Source organism: Zonotrichia albicollis, chromosome 10, assembly GCF_047830755.1.
Source record: "Zonotrichia albicollis isolate bZonAlb1 chromosome 10, bZonAlb1.hap1, whole genome shotgun sequence".
In the NCBI taxonomy this organism is placed as follows: Eukaryota; Metazoa; Chordata; class Aves; order Passeriformes; family Passerellidae; genus Zonotrichia; species Zonotrichia albicollis.
The window spans coordinates 16,366,300-16,377,192 of NC_133828.1; positions in this window are offsets into that span (position 1 = coordinate 16,366,300).

Below are 10,893 nucleotides of genomic sequence, written 5' to 3' on the forward strand. Positions count from 1 at the left end.
AGCAGTTTTTTCTGCTGGTAATGAATTGGGTTTGGGTGATATTTAAGCTATGCCCAAAGGATGACAACATCCTTTGGTTGCTGTGTCTCTGAGATTTCTCTCATGGAAGAATGTGTGCTCTGTCCAGCGGGACACAGAGTGAGCCCAGTGTGAGTCTGGGATGCTGCTGCAGGGGATGGCAGCTGAGGTGTATGGTGTGTGCAGCGGGCTCAGCCTGTCCTCAGTGCACAGGGGCGCTGCACAGGACTGCACGGTGCAGACAAACCCTGTAGTCTGGCCTCTGCAGCTCACACCTGTCCTCAGTGCACAGGGGTGCTGCACGGTGCAGACAAACCCTGCAGTCTGGCCACTGCAGCTCACACCTGTCCCAGCCCCACCACAGTCACTGCACACACTGACACAGGGCACTTGCTGTCAGCAGGCACAGCCAGAATTTCTTACATCCACAGGCATGTGTGTTATATCCTTCTCTAACAATTTCCCTGCCAAATATCCAGAGGATTTGGATATATAACTAAAAGGCCATAGCTGATTTGTGAGGTGTTTCCAAAAGCAGGGGAGTTGGCAGATAGGGGAAATTGATCGTTTTTCCCCTAAATTTGCCACCACTTTGCTGATGATCTTCTCAACATGCTTATTAAAGTAAGTCTGTGCTCAGGTTTTTTTCCCTTACAATACTATGATGCCCAACATAATACAGTAACTTGAACACTTTGATTTTTACATCTAAGATGCTGCTAAAAAAAGCCTCAAATACTTTTATAAATACTCCACTCCACTAAATCCAAATTTTATCAGATTGCTTTGTGAAGCCCTTGTAAATATATTTTTAAAGATCCAGGACTTTTATTCAGGTTGACTGGCTCACCAGTGTCTTTTCACAACATTTAAGATTTCTGATGTATTTAGGATGTTTAATAGCTGGAAGTTGTATGAGAGGAGTTGCCAGTTTTACTTGGTGCACCCCCATTCAGGAGTCTTGCAGCAACAATTTACACAATGGCACAGCACACCAGCCACGGATTTGAGACCAGGCCTCACTAATGGTCACTGGAAGAATGAATATGGACATTTGAATTAACAAGATATATATTTATGTTATAGTCTTCCTAGCTAAAGTTTTTTCAGTGGATAAATTCCATAAGCTTTCTTAAAAATATATTACTAATATAATTTCTCTAGTTATTATTTGAATGAAGAAATATAAATACTAAACTAGTTTTTAAATTTTTAAAGTTTCTGATGTAAATATAAAAAAATTCATTCAAAAGGCATTATTCAAAGTATTTCTAATAAGACAGCTATCTAGAACAAAAAAACCTAATATTTAATTTTTCAGGCAACAAGAGCAACAATTAAACTCTTAGATGTAAACAACTGAAAATATTTTCATTATTGGTAAGTGCATAACTATGCTGTCAGTAATAGTCAAAGATACATTTACAGGAAAGACACAGCTTCAAAAATAAGAGAGGATGTATTTTGGCTTTAAACAACTGCCCACATCAGTGGCAGTTTCTTTAAGCGCTGTGCTTGTAATAGAGCTGCTGAATGTAGAACAATAGCAATTTTACCAAATAATACTCACAATTGTCATCATGGGTTAACCAAAGAGGCATGAATCATAGTGAGAGACCTCATGCACACTCACATCTTACACTCAGCTGAGAGCTTTCATGAAGTTTAATTATCATGCTGTTGCCATTCTTCATTAAGACACACCTCTTGGTGTGCAAAGTGGTTTTTTATTCATTCAGCTCACACACACAGCCAAGCAAAATTGGAAAGAATATATACAATCTGTGTCTTTGGAAGGGTGAAGCTCAGAAACCTTTACTGCACTGCCCCCTGCTATGACTTAGGCCTGGGGAGCTGTGGCTCTGCTGCTCAAACCCCACATGTTGAACTCTCAGAAGTGCCATCTCTGTATCAGCTGACACTCTGAGTTTGCAATGCTCCTGCACAGGCAAACAGGCAGAGGTGGGATAGAAAAGCCTCCCAGGTTTTACCCCAGACCTGTTCAGGTCACTTACATGTCAGCAATTGAACATCTATACCTACTAATGGTCATTAACTAAACATCTACTCCCTCCCACTTTCTCTAGGATCCACAGTGGGATGCTCTCATAGGATTTGTTTCATTCAGATTTCAAAGTGACAGCTCCTGTCTCTCAGGGCTAGATGACAGATCAGTCATTTTAACCTGAAACAATCATTATTTTCAGGACCAGAGCTAGGCTCCTGTGACAAACTCTCGTGAGAAAACCATGCAGAACCTCAGCAAATTCAGAATTGAGAGGATTGTTTGGAGAAGCTAGAACTATCTAGCTTCTACACAACTCCAGCTCAGGGAGCTGAACCAGCTCTGTGTTCACATGGGCAAGCTAAACATTTCTAACTGATCAGGGATAACCTGACTAGTCACCAAAACAAAATTCCTTATGTGTTATGCCATATATCATAGGACAACTGGTTTCAACAAGAGACTCCTTTTGTCCAATCTTTCTCAGTCATAAGAAAACACTGTACCCCAAACTCAAATAAAGAAAACATCTTGTACCAAATGAGAAAAAAATAATTAAAAGAAAAGAAGTCACCACATCTACTTAGGGACAAGTGAATGTTTTGCACCAAATGTCAAGAGGAACATTTCTGCAAACTGCCTATATCACACTGCACATTCACTCTCAAGAGAGGGAATTATTTACTTGAACTGGAACACTGTGTTGAGGAAGGGCCTGAAATGAGTCTGGAGGGTAAGATAACAGCCTATCTGCAATTTAAGCTCATTTGGTTTGTTCTCTTCATTAGAACTTACAGCAGTTTGTCTCCTATCGGGTGTCATTGTTCTGTTACTAAACAATAAAAGAATGCTTAATAAACAGTATTTTGTTTCCTGTGTGTATTTTAGTATGCAATATGAAAAAGCTGGGATTTGTTATTTTTCCCACAGCCTTCTAATACCTATGAATTTTGCCTTTATTCTTTAATTAATTGTTAAGGAATTTTGATACATAAAATAAAATCAAATATTAACACAAGTCAGACAGTATTTGTATCCCTTAAAAAAAAAGCAATTGTTAGAAGTAAAAGGTATCCTTCCCTCAAATAACTCCTATTGGAGGTAATAGTTAACCTCTTCAAGACAGTCAGATTTTGATATTCCTGTTCACCTTTCTGCAAAGTTTTGTTTTGATTCTATGCCAAGAAAATACTTAAAAACACATTTTTAACTTTAAGCACATGTTTAGTTTCCATTGATTTCAATTAAATAGACCAAACAAAAACATTTCTAGATTTAAGACAGTGCTGAAAAACTTCTTGGAAGTTTTCTTTTGACCTGCCACTACCTTGAACTGAACAACCTGTAGTATCAGTGATCCCACAGCAGGAAAAGGGAAGAGCTTCAGTTGCACTATCAATTTCTGTTTCTGGGTGTCTCCAGAACAGTCTTTATAAAAACATGTTTGTCTTTGGAGACCAGTTATGATACAGTTATGTTCAAACCAGCCACAACTTGAAAGCAATTTTTTGGAAGGTAAAGCATAAAGTACAAGATGTACTTAGAATGACGTGGTGAAGGAAGCATATGCCAACAAACAAAATCATTTCTGTGAACTGTTCTGGAGTTATGCAAATAACATGCACTTCAACAGCCATCAATTGTGTAGCCACCAATGTTGCAGGTAGAGCCCTTCACCTATCCATATACAGCACCCTGTGTGAACAGGGCTCTGCACTGGGGCACACATTGAGCCAAATACACCTTCAGCAAAACCTGCAGAGATGAGTCTGACACACAGTTCTGAGTTCCAGAAAAACCTCACACTACCACCTGCCTATATTTGACGATTAACTAAGTTGCCATGTCTTATTAAGAATAATAAGCCAGTCTTTTTCCCTTTGCAATGTCATTACCATAACCCTTTGATGTCAGTGCTATATTGATTATTTACAATAATAATGACAACATAATCATCTAGTAATTAGTCATCATTCTACAATTACTTAGCCTTCAATTCTCATAAATCCTAACCTTAGCTTTCAAAGAACAGTTGACCCATCAGACTCAATCAGATACCTTCTTGTCACTGTTGGTATTTGCCTTCACTAACACAGCAAACTTCAACTAACAGCCAGGGAAAGGTGTTCCCACAGAAAGCTTTGTCCGTCTTCAGGCTGTTTTCTTTAAGGGTGGCAAGCATAACAATCAATTTAAAAATTTTCAAAAACCCAAAACCTGAAAAATTTAGTTTGTTCTGAAAAGTCTTTTATAAGGGCTCTAATAAGAACATTCATATTAATATTGTTTTGTTAATTTTCTAACTAATGGGAAATGAAAGTTGAGATAACAGCACAGAAATCCCTCTCTCTGTTTCATTAATGACACCCAGGGCTTGAATCATATTCCAGAGATACAGCCAGGGAGACCCTGCAATGTCCAAAATGGAACGCGGAATCTGCTAGCAGAAATATATTTATGTAGTGTGCTCAGGCACAGGACACAAACTCCTCTGCCACAGAAAGTTTTTCAAAATCTTTGGCCCCTGGCCCCAGAGGATGATTTAGCCCTCAGTTTCAGCTCTGTGCAACCTTGTTCTAGCAGAGCTGGAAATGTGGCTTACCTGTTTCTGCAGATATCTTATTTTTTAAAATATCTTAAGCACAAATCTACTCAATACCCTTAATCATCTAACAAGAAAACACACATATGACTGATAACTTGCTGTTATCTAATACTTCTCCACCCTATTATTATGGCTAGCACTCCCAAATGGATGAAATGATCATTAATAAATTAAGGGAACTGATACGGAAAGTCAGCAACATCACGGGGTCCTGGTCATGTGAAGCCTGGCACGTGAGTCTTGAGGTAACAAAACCCTTTCCTGACACATTAATGTCAGGAAAAAAAGGGAGAAGGAAAAAATCTGAAAAAGTCTGTATATTACTGGTACTGCCAAGAATAGATGTATAATAGCTAAATTCTTAAACTCCACCACATGGGTTTGCATACAGAAAACATAAAACAATGGCAAGATCAAAGGATTTCAAATTGTCTTAATACTGTACATTGATTTTTTTTTTTCTGACCTCAGCTGGGGCTGAGGGAGGGCTCTTGCTTCACTGCAGAAGAGGTTGACTTAAGTTGCTTTTCAAGGTAAATTTCAAGTAGTCTTTTAAATCTATGGGCTGCTCACTAATTATTTCTTCAGTCCTTTAAAACATATAACTGCCCATTACTGTATTCAGTAGAAATACTCAAACATTAATTATGCACGTGCTTCCAAGTGTTTTCAGGATGAGAATCCATGCCAAAGTCAATTAAGTATAAGGTTCCAAAGTGGTTGGGAAATTATAAAGGATAAACAGGCAGAGGATGTTTCTTAAGTGAAGGTGCAATTCTGGATGTCAGACATGGTCAGGAGCATTGTTGTGATGTGTTTAACCTTGCAAGCAAACAGAAGAGTTGTTGTAACCTATAATTATGAGAGACAACGTTGTCACAATGAAACCTCTAACTAATGTCTATTTACACAATATTCACATCCATCCTGAGGAGCACAGGTTTTTCATTTGTGAATTCCTTTCTTCTGTAGTATTCTGTTTTGACCACATTCTTATTGCCAGCAATCGATTTCATACCTGCCCTTGCAAAACAAGTGTTTTGTTTATGCTTTGTCCATAACAAGTTTCAAGACAGTGATTAATTTAGATGAAAAACTTCACAGTGACTACATGTTATGTAGGGTCAAAATAAGTTGCCAAACATAGGCATCTAACTCAAGAGGTCCTGTGAAAGTAAAACATTCAAATGGCAACTACAACACAGTTCCTGTAAGAGAGCTGAGCTCTACAGGTGTATTAACTGAGTGGCAGACAGGACAGCCACTGTCATCTCAGATGGTAAGAGATGTCTAAATTTAGAAAAACAGAACAAATTCCTACTCTATAATAATTTTACTGAGGCTTTTGTATCTTTAGGACAGCAGGTGTATGGCAAAATTTTGTCTTTTCTCAGAGTACTTTGCCAATCATTCTACACTGTGATTCAGCAGCACTTCTGCACTAGGTTTTACAGCAGGGAAGAACATGGATCCAGGGAGATTGAGAGCCACCTTCAGTTTTCCCAATTTCATTTCAAGACTGTAGAAGTCTTTAGTCCAGCATTTTTCACTGGAAACTCCTACAACCAATTGAAATGCTATCACTTAGTAGCAATTTACATGGTCTGAGTGAGGCCAGCTTTCTCCAGGATGATCCCTTGGAGCCAAGAGAAACTTTGGATGGAGTCTTAGTGGGGAACCTGACTGGCTTTTAGGAGGCAGTCTGAAAGGAGAAAATGAGGCCACTACGATATATGAGCTTCTGCTCAGGTAGTGAATTGTAGCTGTAACTGGATAAGGTACTAACTAAGAAGGTAAGAATCATCCCAAATTGTCCAAGGGAACATGCCTGTCTTCACAATCATTACTCCTTAGACAGTTAAATACATGGCTGTAGGCTGTGGGAATCATTGGAATAAAATGGTTGAGATCCTTAACATTTTGTACAGGAACCTAGACTTGGAGATTTATAGGAAAACATCAAAAGAAGTATTTCATTAATTGATTCAAGACATGAGATCCATTCTTGTGATTTTTTAGGTACAGCCATTTAATTAGAAAAATTACATCATTATGCTCTGATATGTCAAATTAATGGATGTAAGATTCAGTCAAGTCAAGGTTTATTACTTTCTCAAAAATGCACAGTCCAAGGATAGGGTATAAGGGGACAAGAAGGCTGGCTGGGCATTTACTAAAGTAGGAAGGCTGAGGGAAGAAAGAAAAACGAAAACTGTACCTGCCAATTTGCACATGATCTGATCTCCAGTGAGGCCTGCAGGAAGCAGAAGGCAAATGGGAAGAAAACCAGCAAAACAAAAACACCAAGTCTTTGGCACACAGGAGGACAAGACCACGAAAGAGAGAGGCTGCAGCGAGCGCCCAGCAGCGCGGGTGCCGGCCCCTGCTGGATTTTGATCTTGGATTCTGTGCTGACTCACCAGGGCCGCCAAGCCATGGCTCCACCTTCGTGCTTCAGTTTGTCCCGAGAAGGCGGCTATTTATCTATTAGCCTTGCGGACTGCTGTAAAGATAATTAATAAACGTTTGGAAAGTGCTTTGAAGATGAAAGGCCAAATTCACAGTAGGAGGGCATTGAGCTGATTTGTTCTTTCCTATGCTTAGAGAGAGCAAGCAAGAAATTGGCCTTTGCTATTGCCATCTACTCCCTTCTCTACCTGTTTTCACCTGTTATTATACTCTGTGTTTAGTTAATGTTTGATTCAAGTAAATCATATGTGTACAACTATTTATCAGCTAATCATGTACCCAACTGATTGTCAGATTAGATTCCAAGAGTAAATAATATACAGGGGACTGTCGATTATCATATATATGACAAATATATTTAGCATTGATCACCAGCTCTCTGAAATTAGGACCATTTTTAAGGGTTTTTTCCTACATTAGCATCAAAGTAAACTATTGATGACAGGTGTTTGTTGAAATTTTGTATTATTAAATAAATTCATAAAAATGACCATAGTCTGACTTCCCCTAACAATTCCTTGCTCAAGACTGAAGTCTTTCAGGAAGGCAAAACAGTCTTATCTGTTAGGCCATTGGTGTTTTATGGGTGCCATAAATCAACTGCAATTTCCATCCAACTTAATATGCCAGTCTTTTCTATGAATCTACTTCAGGTTTTGTGTGTCAGGTTTTATAGATCCAACTATCTATGAAATCACGACTTGACCTAATTTGGTAGTGTTGCGTAACAGAAGAAAGCTCACTTGAGAAAACTCATTAGCCACCCTGAAATAAAGTGTATTTCTAAATTATTCAAAGAAATTATTTCATAAATATTTTGAACTATATTTTTAATTTGTTGAAAATTAAGATTTGCTAAGTTTGGTCAGGTACTGCCACTGACTAAAGTGTATTATCATAATAGGAATAGAAAAGTCAGTTATTCAGTATGAATTAGTACATGAAATACCAGATATGCCACATTAATCAAGTGACTAGTCCACTTCTGTTTCTCCTCTACATAATCAGTGAATAAGCCATATTTTTAATTCTAAGGAGAACTAGAAAGCCTGATAAAAGGCCAAAATACTAAATTCTAAAATTCTGAGACAAAGTTTACTTTTATAGCTTAATACATTTGTAGTTCAAGGCAACCCAGTGAAAAATAATTTGACATCTCTGCAAGATGTTCAAATGGCAACACAACCAAGGACACATATAGGTTTTGTAAAAAACCTAGAGCAAGTTGTATGTATTTAACAAAAAAATAACTACTGGTTTAAAAAATATAGGCTGCATCTCCAAACTATAGAACACAATTGCTACTTTTCAAGAACACCACAAATAACATGACTTGAGAAGTTGCAGAAAGTGACATTACATCTAGATCTTCACATGTGAATTTGAAAGAAAAACAAGGATATTTTTGTGGCTTAACCGGCTTAACTGAAAGTTGGATGGAAGCGCTGATAATTCAGTGCCTGCTTTCTCCCTGCTGATACCAAAATGAAGTTATATAGCAGTGTGCTAACCAGTAATGCCAGTAATCTTGGATTCCCCCTGCCTGGGGTTCCTGTCACTGATGCAGGGGGTATCTCTAATGCTGTCTCTCCCTCCAGTCTCCTTCTGGCACCATGGAGCTGAGCAGCAGCTACAGGGCCTGCCTGGGGAAATAGGGTACATGCTCAGAAAGCTCATGGTAAGATTTATGCTGCCAAACCTACTGGTACCAATGCTGAACTCATGCTGCACAATCTTCCAACTGCAGGAAAAGCATATCAATAACTTGTCATATTTTCCTTTAAGTTTTATCAGCAGCTCAGTGTCTGCAGAGTGAGAATCCACTGGTCAGCCTACTTTTTGTTCTATCACAGGGTTTTTCTGTGTCTTTACAAACAAGTCCATTTTTAGGTCTTTATTTCCTGTGCTATAAAAAGAGAGAGATGTTCTGAAGTCTTCTAAAATTTGTGGATATAGAGGAATAGAGTCCTGCACAGTAAATCCAGAGTGCTGTCACATGCAAGCATGACTAGTTTTATGTCCTTAAATTTTCTCATCTATAGAATGAAGATTATTCTACGTATCATTAAAATGTTGAATTAATGAGTGCCAGTCAAGTAGGCTGAAAACTTGAAAATGGAGACAGCATTCAATGAGTTTGCTCTTTAGTTCCACCACATGCACACTTCATGAAGTTTAACTCTGCAGAGGCCAGGGAGGAGGAGGCATGGAACAGTGATGTTATGGTGAGCAGGGTGATATTAAATTAATGACCATTATAAGCAGATGATACTTTATCAACTGACTAACGTTGTTGGCTATTTGTTGGGAATAGGCTTTATATAAAATATGTAATTCAGTTTACAGATCTACTGTACTAAAAATGAGCTCCACCCACAGTGGTACCAGTCAAGTTCCTTTATGGCAGGATGTTGATCCCTTCTTAAAATCCAAGCAAGAAAAGAAAAGTTTGCAGACAGCTTGGGCAGTTTGCAGGATTGACATGTCATGATTTGTCACACTGGTAACACCTAAAACATGTGTTTGTACACTGTCCACAGTACTGGGTGCTCCTCAGAACACAGAGCACATGGACAAAGTATTCGGGCTACCACTGTATTTTTCCTGTGTATTTTCCTGTATATATAGTAACCAAAAAACTACTGACCAGCTGATATCCAGTGTGTCTGACCTCACTGTGGCTCCCCAAGGAAAGAAGATCCTTGTGTAATGAGTAAAGAGGTGCTAAGTTTAGTCAGACATCACTTTCCCTGAAAGTTCCTCAGAGCCTGTCCCCACTGCATGCCTTGCAGGCGTTTGCTCTGTGCTGTCTGACATACACAGCTTTTGGGTGGGCAGTCTGCACAGGAACTGTGGGATGAAGTGCAGCTGTTAGAGCAGTGACTGTGCAGCCCCACAGCAAAGAAGCTCATAGCTGCAGAACCAGAGGGGACAATAGGGGATGTGGAGTGAGCAACAGTAACATCTGAAATGCAAGATGCAAGCCATTTAGTTTAGGTATTAGAAAAACATGGAAATTAAAGAATGGCCAGAGTAGAACAATGGAAGTAGCTTACTGGCCAGGCTGAAGCAAACAGTGTGATAAAAGCATGAAAGGAAGAAAAACAGATTAATTGATCTCAGTGGTATTGTCAGCATGGAAGAAGTAAGGAATTAAATTTCAGTAGCTAAGCATGCAGAAGAAAATAAGGTATACTGCAAATAAGAATGGTACACACTGTCCTTGCTCTCTCTCTCCACTGTAACTTCACAGAAGACAAGTAGAATTTTTGGTGATAAGTATAATCTTTGTATTGGAGTCTGTGGCAGATCAGTAAATAAGGGAAATGGGATTTAACTGGCATTCCACATAGTCATCTCACAGAAGCGGGAAATGTGAGCAGGCTCACTGGAAAGAGGGGTCATGGATTAAAGGAAGACCTTGCTGGTAAACACTAGGATACACTGTGGCAGGTTTTATGGACCTTGTGAGATGCCAGACCTTTTCAAGCTTTTCTCAATCTTTAAAAGATTTCATATTGGAAAAGAGCTCAGAAAGTCTCTTCCCTATTCTGCTGCTCCAAGCAAAGTCAGCTATGAGATCAGGTTGCTCAAAGCTTTATCCAGTTCCAAGGCTGGAGACTGCAAAATCTCCCTGAACAACCTGTTCCACTGCTTCTCTGTCATCATCTGCATCTTCTTTTATCTCATCTGAGAAATTAATTAATGCTTCCAGCTGCCAAATATCACCTATATCTGTTCCTGGTTCATCCAATAGTGGCACCTTGGAATTTTTTATTCTGCAAAGAAGGCATAA